Source organism: Panthera onca, chromosome C2, assembly GCF_046562875.1.
Source record: "Panthera onca isolate mPanOnc1 chromosome C2, mPanOnc1 haplotype 2, whole genome shotgun sequence".
Lineage (NCBI taxonomy): Eukaryota > Metazoa > Chordata > Mammalia > Carnivora > Felidae > Panthera > Panthera onca.
In genome coordinates this window covers 85,478,485-85,497,307 of record NC_138347.1, presented here as the reverse complement: position 1 = coordinate 85,497,307, position 18,823 = coordinate 85,478,485, and the positions used below count along the sequence as shown (strand labels likewise).

Sequence of the window (18,823 nt, the reverse complement as noted above, 5' to 3'; positions counted from 1 at the left end):
TAATTCATACCAACCATGAAAACAGTATCTCTCTCCATTGTCTCAAATCTTATTTCTGTTCTATTCTACTAAAGGAAACCAAAAGCATAAGGCTTTATATTTCTTAAAATATCTTATTTTTATTATAAGAATAATTTGTCTAAAAGAAGTGCTTTTTTGAGTTGATTTGTCTATTAATCTTCCTAAACTTTTGTTAGCACTCAAAGTATGTTTATTCAGTTGGATTTTCTATATAGACAATCATATCATCTGCTAATAATGATTTTTATCTCTCACAATCATAATATGCCTTATGTCTTTATCTTACCTTAAAAGACAGGACCTCCAATGGTTATGTTTAACTGGTAGTGGAAATTGTAAACCTCCTTTTCTTGTGTTTTTGTTTCAATGGAAATGCTTCTAATTTATTCCAGTGAATCTATCACAAATTTTTCATAAATAGTTCAGGAAGTTCTTTGTTGCTTCCAATATTCTGTAAATTTCATCATAAGTATTAATACTTTATTCTGCAAATTTTATCACAAATAAGATGCTTTCTGTGTCTCATGAAATCATCAAAGGATATTTCTTCTTTGGTCTGGTGTTAAAGTGAAATACATTGATACATTTTTTTGATGTTGAACTATCCTTTCATTCTTGGAATGAATACTACTTGATCAATATGTGCTATTTTTTAATAAACTGTTGGATTTGGTTAGCTAATATATTATTTAAAATGATTGCACCTATATTCACAAGTGACGTAGGTTTATGCTTTTCTATATCTTCTTTATCCTTTGTCTTGATTTTATATCAAGATTATGTAAGCTTCATCAAACTAGCTGGGCAACTGGACAGCTTCTTCTGTTCTTTTTTTTTTTTTCCTAGAGCAATTTATATAAAATAAATACTATTTATCACGTGACAATTTTATAAAATCTCACTAAAAAACCATCTAGTCTAGGAGCTATTTGAGAAGACTGGTTATTGATTATTTTTCTCTAATCATTATTTGTACACTGAGGTAGTTTATAAATTTTATATTATGTGAATGCATAGGCATCGCAAAAAGGCACGCGCACACACCCACACACGCACATTTAAAAAAACCAGAGAAGTAATACACAATTATGTTTTTAAAGTCACACAGTACAGTTTGTGCCAAATATCTTCCTTTGCCCATCCAGACCCTTGCCCACGCTGCTATGCCCCAGGAGGCTGCCCTGTTATAGACATGTTCCTGGACATCTAGCTCCTGATTGGGTTAGGCCAGTCTGCAGCAAGATGCAGGAAGATGGTGTGTGGCTAAGGTATTTATTCCCCTAGTTTCCTTGCTGGAGGTCCCCTCAGGCTTGTCGCTTCTCTGACCAAAGTCGTATCTCCTCTCAAGGTGGTCCTCCCTTGACCATTCTTTCTGTCTGAGTTCCAGAAATTGCTCCCTCTCCTCATCTATATGGCCTAAGGACACTAACAACCCCTGCTGTTGCTAGTCCTGGGATACTACACTAATCTTTGTGCTTTCCCAACACCTTTTCCACGTGTTTGTAAATAGTCTCGTTATTAAACACTTCTTGATTATCCTAATTGAAAGTGCCATCTGTTTCCTCCTGAGATCCTGACTGATACACTTTCATGAACTTACACAGTGAAAATCTACCTCCTGACACTCCTCTGCATTAACCATTACTAACAGTTTAGCGGATGTCCTTCCAAACACAATCACACATGTGAGATATAGAACACCAAAAACATGCAGATAAAACATAAATGATGTTTTTAAATGAGAACATTCTTTAAAAAATGAACATTTCTGGTTGCTATTGACCTCCTCTCATTTTTTAAACTCTTTCCCTTCTTGGTCCTTATAACTCTTCCCTTAATCTTTTTGATGATTCTACCTCTGTCTCCCCTTAGGGGTTCATCTTGTTAAACTTACATGTCCAGTTTCTGCGCATAGTTCTCTTCTCTCACCGCCTTCTCTCTCTTTTTGAGATCTTATTTCCTTGTGAAAGTTCAATTATCATTACAATAAAATGATTCCAAAATCTCTGTCTCTAACTCTTCCTCCCAACTTCCTCCATTTCATGACTCTCTGAGGCTGTCCTCAACCTGAACATACTAACAGCAATTCAAATACAACAAGCTCAAAACCAAATTCATATCTTTCCCACTAACCCTGTTCCTCCATTTGATTTTCCTCTTTCTATTCGTAATACCACCAATCTTTTTGTCTTCCCCACTTAAAATTTTGAGGCCATACTCAATTCCCATCACTCCCACTTAGGACAAATTTTAGCAGCTCCTATCACTATAGTATTCATCTAGTGTGCCCTGCTTCATTTAGTTAACACAGCCAAAATCCAATAAGTGATACCCCTATCCTGTGATCTCGCATCAACCTCCCAAGTCAGCTCCCCACTGCTAGTTTTTCTCTTCCTCATACCTGGCCACTCAACAGATTGACAGCCTAATCTTCTAGGAAGAAAAATTTCTATTTTCTGAATCAAAAAATAACTGCCCGGTATTCCCCAAATTTATGTCTAAACCTCATGGTTTGTATCCAGATGCCTCTACTGTATGACCTTACCTTACACAAGCCTTCATCCCAATACTTCCACCGTGATCGACTCATGGAACCTGAGCATATGCTGTTTTACCTACTTATAAAGTCATCCTCACATCTCTGCTGGTTTAAATTCTTCAAGGTCTGGTTCAAGCCCTACTTCCCTAATGTCCCTCTCTTGAGACATTAATCATATTCTACCTTACATTATATTTTATGTGTGCTTTCATCTTGTTCACCAGATTAAAAGTTCCCTGGGGGACAGGGACTATTTCTTATTCATTTTTGTTTCCCGCACAGCATCTATGCAACCTGTTTCACAAAACCGGTTGTCAATAAATATGTATTGAGTAAATTAATCAGTGAAAAACAAATCAAAAAGAAAGAGCCAAATTTTCTTTCCTTTATTGAAATTTAGAAACCATTTGCTTTTTGGTTTGTTGATAGTTGTTTTCCTTTTAAATGCATGCACACCTATATTCTGTAATAATTTTTTTTATTTTAGACTTATAAAAATGATTATGAATCCTATAAACTACATACAAGAGATGTAGTCCAGTACAAGATATGACTGATCACAACATAACCCATGATTGTGCCATGATCTGTAACCGAAAGTATCGCTTTGGGGGTGCCTGGATGGCTCAGTCAATTGAGCGTCCAGCTCTTAATTTCGGCTCAAGTCATGATCCCTGGGTCTGACAGCGCAGAGCCTGCTTGGGTTTCTCTCTCTCTTTCCCTCTCTCTCTGCTCCTCCCCCACTCATGCTTTCTCTCTCTCTCTCTCTCTCTCTCTCAAAATAAATAAATAAACTTAAAGTGTCACTTTGGCATAAGGCAATCTTTCTTTAGAGAAAGAGTAAAATAAAAACTCTCACTCTATTGGGTCTTTACTGAAATGCTGCTTGTAGTTACCTCCTCTTTAGTGACACCACTATCCAAATCTATTTGAATGGAATTATCTTAATTATATTTTTGTAGAAAATCATGCAAACAAAAAATAAATATGGTGCATCTGGCTGTTAGGAGTTGAATGTATCAAGTCACCAGCTCATCTTAAAAGCAGAACTATGGGGGCTCAGAACTGGGTGGCTCAGTCGGCTAAGCGTCCGACTTCAGCTCAGGTCATGATCTCGTAGTTCGTGGGTTAGAGCCCTGCGTTGGGCTCTGTGCTGACAGCTCAGAGCCTGGAGCCTGTTTCAGATTCTCTGTCTCCCTCTCTCTCTGACCCACCCCGTTCATGCTCTATCTCTCTCTGTCTCAAAAATAAGTAAACATTAAAAAAAATTTTTTTTAATTAAAAAAATAAAATAAAAGCAGACCTATGAAGTATTATACAGTGTATAAAATAAAAACAACAACTTGTGGTTTCAAAAATGGAGTGACACGGGTGGCTGAATAGATCTGTTTACTACTACTGTGTGAAGAAAAAATTGAACATTCCCTTCTTTCACTTCTTCCTTCCATCCTTCTTTCTAAACGCATCCCATGTGCCAATGACTATGGTAGGCATTGGGGCTATCAAGTAGAATAACAACATGAATCTTTCTTTAAAAAAGAGACAGAATTACAAGCAAATCATGGGAAAATAATTTAAATGTAAAGTTTGTGCCAGGCATAGCAGTAGCATAGAAAAGGAAAAAAATATATTGTTACAAATAGTTTTATCCTTGAGAGCCTTTGCTAATCTAGCTTTCTGTAACTTACTATAAAATACCACTCGCCAGACAAAACCAAGAAAAAAGAACATATTATGAGACTTAAGTATTTGAATAATTTATAATGTCTGCATTGCTTAAAAACCTCAATTCATTTTTGGCAACATGATGAGATCATTGGTCTGAAAGTTGAAGAAAAAGCATACGGCATCGCAGGGCCTGAAAAAAGAATACAATTGCAAGTATTTAAAAGTGGGCACTAGTTATTATTTTCCATAGTCAGGAGGGAAATGCATGTTTACTTCAGTTTTTAGCAGCATCGTTGCCTACCTTAGATTTCTTATCTCGGCCCCAAAAAGTCATTTTAATTTCTAGCAAAGCCACGAAACACTGTTTCTCAAAACATGTATTCAAATGATTGTTTATTTACTTGGCTTTCTCCTCACTAGACCATGAGCCTCTTCTACGACAAAGACTCTTTCCTGTTCATCGTTACATCTAATGCCCCAGCACAATTCCTGGCACGTAACAGACAATAATATTTGTTGTAATATTACAAATGTAAATACAGCCCTTTGGAACCCTATCAGTTCTCAATACTCAAGCTCTCTAAGGCCCACCATTTGCATCTTTTCTCAATCTCATTCTGCTAATGAAAACAAGGTGAGGGGAGAGAATTTTCAAACAGCCTAGTGTCGAGTGTATCAGAGCTTCCACAAAGTAAAGCCTCAAGGCTTACTAGGGGACTTTAATTCTCAGAAAGAAAAAGAAAGAAACCTTTTGTTTATATTTCAACTCAAAATTGTACACCTCCGGAAAATGTGCCTCTTATTGGCTGCCTGTGAAACACCTTGAGCAAATAGGAAACTGGAGACACGGCCTTAAACTTCACTTAAAATGACTGTATTTATTATTTTTATTTTTATCTTCATTTTTGCTGCAGTTGACTTGAATAGCATGGAACATGCAAAATATGCTAAGCAAGAAACACAGCCCATACCTGAAGAGTTAGCAGTTGAAAGGCACAAAGAGGTACAATGGATTTAAAAGCCTCTTGAAGAACAGCCTTTTGCTGCATAGATGCCAGGCAAGACAGTATGTGGCAGGAAAAGAGTTGGGGAAACTGCTTTAAAAACCTATTAACTAGGAATGTGAAAAAGCAGGGAACAATTGGGAAAGGAGGGAGGTGCTCACTGCTTAAAAGGCTTTTAAATGTGACCATATTTTTGTTGGCTTTTTGCCTGCAGCATAAAACGAGGATGGTGTACTGAATGGCTAGCTGGCTGTTGAAGGTGGAGTGAATGGGAGCTGGGCTAGGAAGTCAAGGCTGAATTTTGAGATGCCACTCTGGACTGTGTGCAGCTGTTGAGACAACTCTCAGCAATGATTTAGTGAAGTAAACACAAAATTCAGTCAGCCTGCTCAATCACCCTTTCATTCTTGTGTTTTTCTTGATCCCATAAATATTTGCCTGTGTGGTCTTTGCTGCAGATATTAAGGAGTTAATAAATTAGCCAGCCAACAGGCAGGAATCAAGAAAAGCCACAGAACTTAGAATTGAACAGCTGACAGCGGATTCTGCAGGTGCGAGATGGGAATCAGCTCTGAATTTTCTCTGTAGCACAATTTTCTCTGTCTGGGCTGTGGCCTGATTTTCTGGTCCCTTCAGGACAAGCTGAGTTGTAAGAGAGAATTCCAGAGGGTCTTGCTCTATGATCCTCTGAACTCTAACCTTCTTTAAAAAGGAAGCAATCTCCTTCTATGTTTAGATTGATAATATTACATATTGCCAGTGGCCTTGTAAGATTTTAGCTTCATGTTAGGAACGAAAAATACTCTAGACGCCATCCTACTTAAGAAATGGTGGATCACACTGCACAGCACAATGAATCAGCCGCCTACAACTGGGTGTTAAGGGGCAAGCCCGCATATGTGTGTGTATGCTTGTGTGTCTGAGGAAAAGTGGATCACTCCTTGCCGTGAATATATAAGTACCACAGCAGTTAGTAAGGTCATAACAGAGGAGGGAAAGGAGAGAAATGAATTGCACTAAAGTGCATCTCTCCAATACACTGGTTCGACATATTATTCTATCACTCCACTTGCTGATAATGGACATTCAAAACTAAACTCCACATTGTGGCAGTTCTCCCTTATCTTTTTGATTTACAGGGATAAAAATACTAATTACATGACACTTGGAAGTGTTCCATGTGATCTTGTGATTAACAAAATATTCCAGTGTTTCTTCTCTATAGGGTTTTGGGCTGCCTGCAAGTGGGATAGTGACTAAGTAGGTTGATAACAAGAAAATTTATTTGATTTTCCTTTACACTGGTGATATGGCCTACACATCCAATGCCCACCATTTGCCTCTTTTCTCAAACTCTTTTATGATATATATATTTGGAGTAAGGATAGAAAGACTCAGATCTGAGACTTTTCTCTAGATAGACTCTGTGAAAGACAGATAAATGCCTGCAGTTATTGAAAATGGAAGTTAGTGCCTACGATTAAATCTCATTTTGGATCTTCCTTTTCTCTAAGACCTGCTTTACATACCTAAAATCCTATGTTCCTAATTTCTCCTTCTAAAACAGAAAATCCTGAGTGCCTGGGTGGCTCAGTCGGTTAGGCTTCCAACATTGACTCAGGTCATGATCTCACAGTTCGTGGGTTCGAGCCCCACATTGGGCTCTGTGCTGACTGCTCGGAGCCCTGGGCCTGCTTTGGATTCTGTATCTCCTCTCTCTGCCCCTCTCCCACTTATGCTCTGCCTCTCTCTCTCTCAAAAATAAATAAACATTAAAAAAATAAAAAACAAAAATAAGAACAAGATCTTAGAGAGCTCTGAAAAAGTTTCCCCAATCCAAAAATACCTTTTCAGACATTTTTTTGGGGTGGGGTCTCTAACTTCACCATTAGAAATTTTAATATTTAGAGTAAGTCTTTGTCCCTTAATGACAAATTCACTTTCAAAACATAGTAAACTAAATAAATATAAACATCCAAAAATATGTGAACGACAAATATAATTTTTAAGTATTCGTGAGCCAAAGAATTTTCTATAGAAAATTAAATGGTGTTAGGGTGGTAGTATTATAAATTACATTTTTTCTTTTAAATTTCCCTTTAATGTGCTCATTGTAAACATCAATAAGGAAAAGAAAGTGTCAGTTTTAAAGACTCCAATTCAGTTTGGCCACTGTATTTCTCTAGCTAGGAACGTAAAAAACAAAAACATAAAATTTTAAAAAAGAAAGTATAAATACTCTCAGTGACTACACTGAGTACACACTCGATTTAGGAAGAAAAACATAAACATAACATATTTGTTAATATTCATTTACAAGTTAATGTATATCTATTATGAGGAAGGCACTTTGTTGGGTGATACAGTGGATACAAAAATGATCAAGATCTGTGCTCCACCACCCCCCTACCCCCCCCCACCCCCACCCCACCCCCCTCCCCGTTCAAAAAGCTTCTGGCATAAAGCTTGTAACTTTGATGAAAGAATACATTGTTATTATCAGTCATTAGTACATTACGGTGAATCCATTTATTAGCCATTTGTTTCAGATTTTGAAAAGCAAAAGATGGAATAAGCCTGGGACACTACCTAGGGAACATCAGCCTGGATTAAGATACTTAATGAAGGAAGAGGAGGGCAGTGGGCAAAGCAGGGAGAGGCCAGAACACAAAAGAGGGACAAAGATGAGAGCGTGCTAACCGCGAACTGTGTCTCTTTCAGAGGGTTGATCAGAGCTAGCTCGGACTTGGAGGAAATATTTTCAACATACAAAATGGACCCTAACAAAGTATTCTTCCTATCAATCATGGTGCGCCAAGTAATCAAAAGGGATATTTATACACAAATGCACCTTAATATTCACAATATAAACTTCGAAATAGTATGTATCTCCTTATAAACTGTAGTGAAGGCTGTTTTAGTCCAATCACTTTTGAAGCTGATGTTGCAGATACCCTTGTGCTCTTATTCTGTTCCAAACATTTAAAACCAGATGGAAAAAGTCATGCCCTTAAGGAGTTGAATTCATCATTAAAAATAAAGTATTTTTCAAGGTGTTTTGGAAATGAGTTACTTTCTCTTTTTTCCCCCTTTTCCTAGATGTCAAAATACATTGTTTTTCCCCACTAGTAAAGAAATATGGAATTGAGAAATATCAAATGAACCCACTTTAACAGATTTTAGCACCGTAGTACTGAGTTATTATTTGTAAACGTTTCTCTTTCCAAGACTCCTTTCTTAACAGCTGATCATTCTCATTAGGAAGTGCTTACACTCATAGGCCCTAAACTGTCATTTGGTCCCAAATACTCCATTTGGTAATCAATAGCCTCTTTTGCTCCTCCCCCTAAGCCCCACAACCCTATTCTCTGTCAGCATCTATCACACTTTTCTCTTTCTTTAGCCCCTTTCATTTTTAATCCTTCCTTTTTAGCCAACTTGTCTGCCTTTTGTATCCATATTTACTTCCTCCTTCTCTTTCTCATTCAACCCTTTCTAGACCTTTAGATAATGAACACTGACATTTGTGACTCAAAAAAAATTTTTTTTTCCATGGTGGCCTCCCATTAATAAAATCTCCCTTCTTCACAAGATTGTCCCACGAAAGCATAATTATAAGCATCCGTTGGCAACTATTGCCCAGAGATTCACTTCATTTGATTCTTCATGCACTAAATCATATGTGTTCAAGAATATGATTTCCTACTCCTATTCTTATTTAGCATTTTTGTGTGTGAGAATCTCCTTTATTATACCTTTCTATCGCAACGTGGAAACTTAAGCTTTCTGTGGTCTAGTCTAAACTGTACATGGGACAGTGATAATGACCTTCTGACCCTACCGTTCTTCCTGGCTATGGGTAGAATTGATAGTACTTTTTCAATTTCTCCCTTGTCTTTGCTTGAACATACTGGAATTACAACCTCTGACAAAGGTAACATCCCTTTTGTAGTGGAAACAAAAGGAGTGTGTAATGAATTGGTTAAGATTACATTGCATGTTTAGATGATGAAATCCAACTGCAGCTCAATTCCTTTATTTCCCCTAGCTGGGCCTGGTCTTTCAATAAGACATTATTGACTGGCATCTTCCTCAGAACAGGTGCTTTGGAATATAGTCTTGCTGCTTCGAGTTCTTTAAACTGAAAAACAACTGTAGGGTCAAGGGAATCAGATATGAGACAATAATGCCCGGTCTCTTAGGATGAGCCCTGTGGATGATCCATATCCAGGTGGCACCAAAAAAAATAAAGGATCCTTGCATTTCTATGATGTGCTGACCCTTTTCAAATTAACTTTAGTTACCGAGATGGCAGGATGTGAATTAGAGTTTTATATGCCATTTCTCTGCAAGTTTCTAGGACTGAGAAAAGCCAGGAAAGAAAAAGAAGACAAATTTTTATAATTCATTACTATAGATTTTACTGCCACTCACATTATAAAGTGAATCTTTAATCTTTACGAATATGGACTCAGTTAATGCCATAGTTGTAGAGTATTAACAAACTCCGTATTTTTATCACAAGACATCGTCTTGTTGCTCTGAATAGCAAATTATTGGCCTCTTTCTACCTTTCCTTTTATTTTCCTTGTATTTTTGCCTTTACTTAAACAAAAATCACTTAGAATTTTTGCTTAGCATAATAGCAATATTGGCTGCAGAAAATATTTAAAATGTGTTTTCAAAGAATTATCAGATCGTTTATTCATCTTCGAGAGAAAAATGATTCTATTCATCTCAATTATTTTTGCCAAGGACTGTAACACTAATTTTACTCTTTCTAAAAATTAAAATAGCAAACAGTTTATATAAGGTGTTGATAATTACCTATATTATTGTACTGCTGTGACAGATGTTGGCAAAAAAGCCTAAAATGCCTACAGCTGTGCACTCCATGACATCTAGTTTATACTCAGACAGAAGGCTAACAGATGTTCTGAACTGTCACTTTGCCTAAATGTTTTTTAAAGTCTAAGGACCTGCTTTATAATTCACCAGGGTCTGGTTTGGTTTCACAGAGGTCCTCAGAATTCCCATCTGTGACAATTAATGTTAAAGACATTGATAAATCAACCCTTGTGTTTTCCCTCTTCTTTAACAAACAGGCATCAGTTTATATATGGATTGTGGACTGTAAAAGCTGTTTTTATATACGTCCTAGCTGGGCAATTCTTCCCTTAGACACAGATAGAAGTGGGCTGCCAGAATTCACGAAGATTTGTTTTGAGCATATGGAAAGCGTATTTGTTTTGCGTATTTGGAAAAAGCGCGCCAAGATCATCCATTCTTTTCATTTTGCTAAGTCCTATGCACCTTGGAAGTAAATGTTACCAATTTCCAATGACAGTCCTCTTTTTCTAGTGCATAAAAAAGTGTTCTTTTTATTTCAGTTATGTTTATTTGCCATTTTAATAACTCTGCTCATAACAACAACTATTGACTGTGTAGCCTATCAGAATGATGGAAGAACAAAATAAATGGCATTCACACAGCATACAGCACATCTTCTCCTACTTGACACCCTAATACTTCCTCTTCCCAAACATACCTTCAGATCCTTCATACAGAATTACTGCCCCGTGCAAAGGCCATCAATGCCTTATTTGCTATTGCTCTTAATTTTAACAAGCAGGATTCCTGTAGTACACTTGCTTAATAGTTTAAACATTCTGTTAACAATCGGGTGTTTGGCCTATCCTGTTTCTCCTCCTTCTGTATAGAAATATAACTCCAAATAGTACATCTTTCTGGGTTTGTTTCTAAATTAGTCCCCACACTTAATTATGAGGATGAGAGGGATGCCTTATTCCTCTTTGTTATAGGCTAAGCTCTCAGTAATCCCAAACAAAAGAGCCAGTTCTGGAAGATATAGGATTTGCTAGCAGGATTATGGTCTCATAGATAATGATGTGCAGTCAGCAGAAGCGAAGCTTTATTTTAATTCAAATAAGCTAGTAAACAAACCACTGACAAGTCTGCTGGTGAGAGTAACTGGCTGCTGTTGCCACATTGGCAGCTAAATTACAGAAAATCTATTATACCCTGTTCACCATATGTTTAATTTAATACAAGATACAAATTAAACTATCCACAGTGCCTATTAAAATAACAATACTTTTTTTATATTTGAATGTCTTAAAAATAATTTCCACTGACCTTTTAAAGGATGGTTTTGATATAGGTGATTATCTGGAGGGGAAAGGTAGTTAATAGAAGGCAAAAAAAAATTTAATTGCCTTTCTGAGAAAATAAAAATATAAATGTTAGCTGGTTTGCAGTTGTTAATAAGGTTAATTAGCAGTCATGTGTTCTGTTATTACTGTATTTCCCTCCCACCCTTTTGGTTGCTGAAGCTGGGGTTTTAAGAGTGATACACTTCGTTTGACCTGTATGAGTCTATCCTCATGAAGTCATTACCTTGGTCAAGCCAGCCTGTGGGTAGTCTTAAACCTGATGCCAGTTGAGATGCCTATTCAGATAATTCAGTTTAGACTCTAGGTCCAACTTTGGTATGACACAGGAAAAAGACATAGACTTTTATAATCCCTGCCTCAAGCCAATCTCTTCATAGCCAAAAGATCCTAAGAGGGCCAGAACTGAGAGCCTGCCATCCAGAGAAAGGAAAGAAGAAAAAGACAAGACCACACACTGTTCACAACCAATTTCCTCCTGTACCCTCAACAGTCAGTAACCAATGATGCTTACTTGAGTCCATTTGGACTCAGTCCACCAGACTGTAAAGACCAGTCTGGGTTTTAGAATTACAGATTTGAAACCCAGATCTACTGTTTCCCAGCTGTGTAACCATAGATATTTAACCCAGCTGGATCTCCCCTTACTCTGTTAAAGAAAAGGGGGGTGGTGGTTAATAGTTCCAATTTTATAGGATTATTATGAGAGTTAGATAAGAGAAAATATCTGATAAATAATAGATGCTCACTAAAGGTTAGTTCCTTTCCTCTTTTTACCCTGAAGCAAACAGAATGTTGCTCTTTCTTCAAGGGTGAAGGGAGAATGATAGGAGAAGGGATTGGAAGGGACGTATAAAGAGAAATTCTGCCTAAAATCATTTTCCTCGGCTCATTAACTCCTTTCCACAGTCAAAACTCCTCTTCTCCCAAAATTTATCACAATATTTACTCTAAGAATGTATCAGTAAGCCACCCAGACTCATTGCTTCTCCTTGGGCCTCTGCAATAGAGAAAGAGTAATCACCACACTTTGGGATACTTCTTCAAACTTTCATGTATATCAGCGTTTGCACTGGGTCTGCAACTGTGCTCAGGGCACTCACTGCCCTATGTGAATTTTGGTCCAAATATAAGCCTATCAAATCCAACTATGTACTGGTGGTAGTTACAGTATTGCATAAGGTGTACATTTGGAAAATAGCCCCAGGTTAGGTTATTCTTGAAGTCCAGCAGAAGTTAATAATATTTTACCCAAAATGCAAGTTAATTTATCTCAGAATGATGCAAGAAGCAACTTCAGGAGTATGGTACTGGTAAAGATATGCCAGAGAAACACAGGACAAATATCCCATGGTCCCACTACCCTGTTACTCAGGGGTTGAGAGCCTAGAGACATTTCCATTTACTGAAACTCTGAATTATTGCTAAAGTAAGAAATCAGAAAAAAGTGTCACAAAATGTGTGGCACATTTTAAGTGTTTAACATTTTTAAATTAATACTGTTAACACATAAACACAAAACGTGTGCACGTATAACTTAATTTTATACATAACAAGAAAATACATTTTTATTTTTTTAAGTTTATTTATTTATTGTTTTAGTAATCTCTACACCCAACGTGGGGCTCGAACCCACCACCTGGAGATCAAGAGTCGCAGGCTCTTCTGATTGAGCCAAGCACCCCATAACAAGAAAATGTAAAAGAGGCTATTGATGAATGTGCGCCATAGGCCTTGCTACTACCTCCAACTTTACTCTTAGTGATAAAAGCACACCTTTCTCTAGTCCCTGGTGTCAGTCTTCGCCTGAAACAAAGACTGAGGGAGACTGAGAGAGTTCCAAAGTTTTCCCACAGGTAGGAAGGAAGGTCCTGCTAAGTATCTGGCCACCGGAAAAGCAGGCCGCTTTGGAGCCTATGCTCCTACCTTCGCCACCTGGGCTTTCCAAGTCGGGCTGGCCAGCCTGGGGGCTGCCCTCCGCTGCCTGGTTGGCAGGAGCTTGGTTCCCGAACTTTCCATATCTGAAGCACCGGGGTGGCCACGGACCAGGTCTCGGGGAGGGTGCACGCCTCCCACCACTCCCAGGGCTCTCCGGAGCTCGCGTCTCTACACGCGGCGCACTGGAGGACAAACCAAGCTGGCCACGCTGTGCGCTCGCGCGGAGGAACGAGCGGTTACCAACGTCACTTGGACATTTGAGCCTAGAGTTGGGGGGGGGGGGGGGGGGCGCTCGGCCTGCCAGCCGCCCGCCCGCGCGCGCCTCGGAGAAGCCCCGAGGCCCGCCAGGCCCGCCAGGCCCGTGGGGAAGGGCGGCCTGGAAAGCCTGGGCCTGCAGGCGGCCCCGGGGAGCCTGGCTTCGACTTACTCGGCCCGCACCGCCTCTCCCTCGGCGGAAGGCCCTTCACCTTCCTTCTCGGGGCCGGGGCGGGGCCGCGCCGGGCGCTGCAGGCCTAGCGGGCCCCAGACGGATCTGCACCGAGATGCGGGGCGGAGAGCGCGGGAAACGGGGCGGCGCGCGAGGGCCGGCGGGCCGGTGGGGGCGCAGCTCCTCCCGGGCCAGGGGAACGCCCGCCGGCCCGCCGGCCGAGCCCCCGCTTACTAACGCGAGCGACGTAGGTCAAGGCTAACCCGTCCCGCAGGGCCCATAAGACCGAGAAGGATCGCCGGGTCTGCGAAGGCTCGTGCGTTCCTCCTCAGCCCCAGGTGTCCCTCGGTTTTCCCCGGCCAGGGAAAGGACCGATGGGGGAGCGCTGAAAGTCGAGGCTCCGACTAGAAGCTTGCTCCAGAGAATTTGAGAAATGGGGCTTCCAGTCTTTAACGCACGCGCGCGCGCTCTCGGGTTAGGTCCCAGAATGTGCGGAGCTCGCGTCTGAACCACGTCCTTCCCAGGGCCGCGGCCGGCACAGACGTCTGCCTGGCGGCGCTGCCGGGTCATTTGGAAGCGTGCATCAAGTGGCGGCGGGAGTGAATAATGCAGTCGAGGAGGGCGAGTAGAGGGCAGCAACACGTTCACAGTCCCATGGTATATTTGATAGCACTCGCAGTTACCAGCCCCCGCAGATGGGGAAGCAGCCGTCCCCTCCCACCGGGCGCGGCCGCTCCTGCGGAGCCCGGCAGACCCGCGCAGGGGAGAACCTGCTGGCCCGCGCCCCGCCGCCGCGAGAGCAGGCGCCGGGAGGCCGCGACCGCGGAGCCTGAGCCAGGCCGGGGGGCCGGGGGCCCGAGCTGTCCGAGTGAGAGCGACTTCCACGTGCAGACGGTAGAGCGGCCAGTTAGTGGACGATTGGTTGCTTGGGGAGAGCGAGGCTGTAGCTTGCACGGTAGCTGGTGGCCAAAGCCGGACACTGTGCCATATCTGTGAAAGTCGTGGTGTGTATGGCCATTGGGTCGCTGAAACACCCAGACCCTGATCGTGCGTAGTGTTTTCCTTACAGGCAGCACTCGCCAAGTTAAAACCGGGTCCGCCCCGGTGCCCCTCTTGCTAATCCTCTCTGCCATTAGTCCGCTTAAATCCTCCTTTTATGCTCTTTCTACCTTTCCTTTCCCTTTCTCCCTTCCTCCCATCTTTTCCTCTTCCTGCCCTCCCTCCCTTCTGTCTTTCCTGAATTCTGAATGCCACTCACTCACCGGCATCTCAGTCCAGGAGTCGGGGTTAACAACCCCACATCTCCCCAGCACAGCTTGCGCTTGTAGAATTGGAGAGCTCTGCTTTGGCCCCAGAGCACGTCTCGGTAATAGTGAAGTTTCCAATTCAGAGCAACCCATAAACGCCCATTACTCGGTTCACACGGACTCCCCAACCTCGTCAGAAAGCCTTTTCCACAACTTAGAAACGTTTTGGTGGTTAGTGTTTGCTCGGAGAAAAGGACCTGACCAGTCAGCTTAGTTTCTGGATACAGAAAGGTTATTTTAAAAGCAGTTTTCCAGTCGCAGAGAACTGGTTCTTGATTCCCTCACCTACCAGGGCAGTATGTCACTTTGGCCCTTCACCTTAACACATTCCACATTTTTGTTTGTTTGTTTGTTTGTTTGTTTGTTTCTTTGTTTTTAGTTCAAGGCTAAAGTCTTCCCCCATGTCAGATAGAATGTCACTGCATTACAGCATATGAGACAACTTTTGGGGACTTGCCTACAAAACTATCTTCCTGATCATTCACAAGAGAATGAGGCCAACAGAGATTTTAAACTTTCTTATGGCTGGGATTGAATAGATTCAATTGATCAAATGTGTGAGGTTTACCACTTTCAGTCACCTGAGGCTACTGTCTGATGCCTTCCTGTCTTACAGACTTAGCTTCAGCCCCAAACCCCTCTTTCAGTGGAGAGAGGACAGTAATTCAGATTCTTCTCTCAGTTCATTATAAAAAGAAAAATAGCTTTTTTATGAGGTTGGAGCATCTCTTACAAGTTTTGATATTTAGAAAAAATATGACAAGGGAAGCAGGAAAAGGTCATTCCGTTATTTCAGTGGATCACTTTTTTAGTGCAAAGTTAGGAACACTGGATTAAACATTTTACATTTGCTCTCTCCCACTCCTCCTTTAGTTGGAAGAAGTGTTTCCACTATTGACTTTCAATTTTGCATAATGCTCCCTACCTTTCCTACAAGGCCAGAAGTCACAGGTACACAATCCTTACTTAGCCTGTTCTATTGGAGGAAGCTCTTGATTGACACTCTTCATTTCCCCTCCCCAATGCACTGATACTTACAAATACACTTTTCTTGATCCGGATGGTGCTGGGGTGTGCATAACTTTTTTGGTATTGCCCTCCCTGACTTTTGTTCTTTTCAAACTGATATTAAGGTGTTCGCCCTGAGATAAAAAAATGAATTATTGAGAAACAACCAGGCAAACATTTGTTCAATTTTCTGCTATTTTGTGTTTGTTTTTCAAGTTTCATAGGGAAGGCTGTAACAGGTGTCTAAGTAACAGTCTCCAAGAATCCCTTAGTAGATGACTTCTAGACCAGTTCTAAACCAATAACATTATTGTTTCCAAAAGGGAAAGTGGAAGCTAAGCTCGGTTTTGTCAAGGGATTCATTTGAGCGTTTGTGTTTATTTTATTCATTTTATTTATTTGTTTAATATTATTTATTGAATGGTTTGTGGGAAGAAAAGGAGGACTAAATGGGGCGGGGGGCAGAGATAGAGAATCCAGTGACAATTTGTTTTTATGACTAAAGCCATTTTCCCAGACTATTGTCTTGCCACAAGTGACGACACAGAGAGCGCAAGTCATGAAAGTGGATTACTGTCATTCTGGGCTATTGGAGGCCTGGAGAGCCCTGGCATTAATTCCTATAGGAAGGTAGACAAACCCAGCCATCTCCCCCTGCAGCACCTCATTGCCTCAGAGTTCAAGGCTCTCTCAAAATTGCTACTGACCTCATCTAGGTCTAGGTGGCAGGGCTTCCCCACTTGGGGGAAGCTGACGCTCTGTGAGACCTGAAGAGGAAGCAGGGTGGCTGTAAGAACAAGCCTGAGGGGATGGGGCACTATAACAGGCAGGCTGTGGCCACCAGTCCCCGGGCAGGATAGCAATCAGTGAGTCAAAGCTAGCTAACAGTGAATGAAAGAGAGCCAAGAATGGGACCCTTTGGGTGCTAGAGACTACCCTTTAGCTTGTTCCACTCCTCCCCCTGGGCTCCACTCCTAGGTTTTCAGGGTTGGAGATCTAAGAGGAGAAGACAAGCATGGTAAGAAAACATGCCTAGCCCCCGTCCAACGTGCAAGCATGGGTGGACGCTTGCAGAGATCAGGAGAGATGCCTCGAGTCCTGGGTGATCTGTGTGACTCATGCAAGTTGTACATGGTCAACAGGAGAGTGGGGTGCAGGAGGAAAGCCTTGTTTTCTTCAGTCACTCTGTCTGGGGTTGTTGTGTCTCCTCTCCCTCAACCCTCCATCTCACCCCATCAGGACCAAATAGCATTGAAACTCCCATTGCCTTTGCCTGCACTCAGCCTAAAAACTCAGGATTTGATAAGGTTACTGCACCATTGATACAATCGCAGATTTTTTTTTAAGCCTCCTCAAAGAGACAGATGTTTAGGCTGATTAAAAATTGAGGAGGAAACCTGCAGCTGCACCAAGGAATAATCTATTGGACAAATATTTTAATAAAAAAAATATGAAGAGATCAGCCCGACCTTGCAAGGTCTTCTGCTTTAAAAAAATCTTTATCAAACCCCTATTCTATGGCTTCAATAAACAGAACCCATTACCTCACGGCATCTTTTGTTGGCCCCATACAAGAGAGAACAAAATGGTTATTCAGGGGAACGCTTTCGATTTTTATTGTGGGTAGCCTGCACAAAGAGCCGTGTTATTGTATTTAAAAGAACCATCTGTAGCAGAAACAATGGCATCAAATTATCTTTGAATACCCACTGAAAAAACATAAAGCTTTTTTTTTTTTTATTCTTCTTCTGTACGGTGGGGGGATAGAGCAGTGTTAGGATAACTGACTTTTTTGTTGTTCTCTGGGTGCATTCTTCTCGCTCCCCCTCTCTCCCCCTCACCCTCTCTCTCTCTCTCCCTCTCTCCCTCTCCCTCTCTCTCTCTCTCTTTTAAAAAATCAGCCATTTGGGGTTTTAAGCCATAAACGATTTTTCTTGTTGCAGGGGATTGCAGTGGCAAAGCTAGGCTAGGTCTTGGAGGCTGGTGTAAGGCGAAGCGGGTGAAGGCAGGAGGCTGATGGAGAGACTGGGGGGAAGAAAAGCCGAAATGGATTCACGGTGCCTTGGATGGAGGACGAGAGGGGAACTGCAGGCTCCTTCAACTCGTTCTGTCCGGTGAGAAGTGATCAAGCTTGGGCTGACAAGAGGCTCAGGGAGTCCTCACGTTCTTTCGCTTTTTTACCTGCCAATCAAACTGCTACAAGACAACACCCTGATCTGGCATGGACATGTAAGTAGCTTGCAACCCAACTTTGACATTCACTGCTAGCTCACTCCTCTCCGCCCACCCCCCCACTCACTTTCTTCCCCTCTCATTCTTTTTTTTTCTTTTGACCTTTAAGAGATCTGGAAATACACCCTGTGTAACAGTCATTTAACACAGACAGATTTAAGTCTGAAAGCGTTAACTTTTGGAATTAAATGCTAATTGTGATTTCTTTAACAAATGCAGAAGTGAAGACATTATTTTATCCTCTTCTGAACAGTTTTAGTGCTGAACATAATCAGTTGCCTTGCAAGGGTGTGTGTTTCTTTTTCCTTTGAAAATAAAGAAACCCGTGAGCCCCCAGAGAGAGATGCAGAAATGAAAAACTCAGGCTTCCATCTTAAAAATGTCAAATGCTAGCATCTCATCCCTACAAACACACACACACACACACACACACACACACACACACACAAAGAAAAAAACCAAACCAAAACAAAACCAAAACCAAAAAC

The 18,823-nt window shown here is 41.2% G+C and overlaps 2 long non-coding RNA genes across 13 annotated transcripts in view; one reads left to right on the top strand and one right to left on the bottom strand.

The window, feature by feature from the left end:
- The window catches only part of LOC144617434 (uncharacterized), a 728,263-nt gene that overhangs the window by 666,752 nt on the left and 42,688 nt on the right, over positions 1–18,823 (top strand). For 6 of the 12 annotated variants that reach the window (XR_013557974.2, XR_013557977.2, XR_013557976.1 and 3 more), the window contains one exon: positions 18,047–18,332. The exons of 4 other annotated variants lie outside the window; for them this stretch is intronic. This is a non-coding gene — a long non-coding RNA (uncharacterized LOC144617434). Of the gene's footprint in view, positions 1–17,871; positions 18,333–18,823 lie in introns of those variants that run through there. 2 more of the 12 variants (XR_013557979.1, XR_013557972.1) reach the window with 2 other exon arrangements.
- Positions 1–18,823, bottom strand: part of LOC132683421 (uncharacterized) — a 55,479-nt gene that overhangs the window by 31,046 nt on the left and 5,610 nt on the right. The gene's annotated exons all lie outside the window — the stretch shown is intronic.